This window comes from Limulus polyphemus, unplaced genomic scaffold (assembly GCF_000517525.1).
Source record: "Limulus polyphemus unplaced genomic scaffold, Limulus_polyphemus-2.1.2 Scaffold617, whole genome shotgun sequence".
Classification (NCBI taxonomy): Eukaryota; Metazoa; Arthropoda; class Merostomata; order Xiphosura; family Limulidae; genus Limulus; species Limulus polyphemus.
The window spans coordinates 414,186-415,573 of NW_013666227.1; positions in this window are offsets into that span (position 1 = coordinate 414,186).

Genomic DNA, 1,388 nt, shown 5'->3' on the forward strand with positions numbered 1-1,388 from the left:
CTTTTACTTAACTACTAAATCCAAAGTACAATTCAACTACTAAATCTAAATTATCATCTAACTCAATTTAAGACCATTTGAAATTCTAATAAGTACCAAGAATCAAGACAAATGAGCTCTGAACTTCTGACTCAAAAATTTCTGACATAATATCTTAGGAATAAAGAACCAGGAAGAAAAAAATAATTTCGCAAGTTATCACGAAATTTGCTTACTAATAGGAAACCTATAAACTCTCACAAGACTTATAAGTTATATTCCTGTTTTAAGATCAAATCTAAACTCAGTGTTATTTAGCGCCTGTTTACGCAGTCGAACTTCTTGTTTCTCTTCGTGTTTTTATTCGCTGAAAAAACAAACAAAACAAGATTACAATTCAACGAGAGACTATAATTGACCATTTAACATCTGATTTGCGTAGAGTGACAGTCTAATTTACATTTGACTAGAGAGGTTATGCAGTCACGTGACTGAACGCGGAACTAGTTTTACCATCTGCCATTTTGGATGTAAACATGACGACATTCCCAACTCTAACGTTACAATGTGTACAGGAAAACTTTGCGTTTAGAGCTTTGACAAAGGGTTTAGATGAACCGTCTAAACATTGGTACAAGGTAAAATGTCAGCAATTTGTAATGGCTATGATGGACTGTATTTTATATCCCCGGCAATGACCACAAGTTTAGCTGCCGCTTCATCAGTCATGTTGCCAGAGACTCAGTTATGGACATTCTCGACATGGAATACCCAGATATTTTCAGTTACCTAGTTTTTAGTACCTCATATTGAAGTCATGCAAAGTTTAAATGCTTATAATTACTTTGTGACAGGCTGGGTGCAGAGTGTTACTGTTAGCCTGTGGAAAGTGTACGACTCGTCATTTTTCGTAATATACTGGAAGGTAAACAACTGGTACAAAAACTGTTAAACTGGACCTAGGTGAGTTCTAATTAATCATCTTTATTTGCTTAGCAGTATTGCATGTGTGCTGACTATTAATATCGTTCTAAATTAAAAGATAATCGACTTGTTTGTGAGGTTGTTTGCTAACGTTGCTTACGTTTATTAGATCTATTAGTATTTAGGCCTAAAATCTAGATATATAATTGTTTAACGACATAACACATGGATTCTAATGTTACCTTACATCTATATTTGCATTTTATAGGCCATATACTAGTAAAGCTTTTAATGCATGATTCTATCCAAATATTCACATTTTTCATGAAACAAGCACAGCAAAGCATCAGCTACAGGCTCCTAAATATACTTATAGTGTTTGAGATAATATTGTTACGTCTCCGTTTGTTAGTTAACTTTCCATAACTTCGTTCCGACGAACTTTAGCGACACAAGTCCTTACTTAATAAACTGGTTTATTCTTT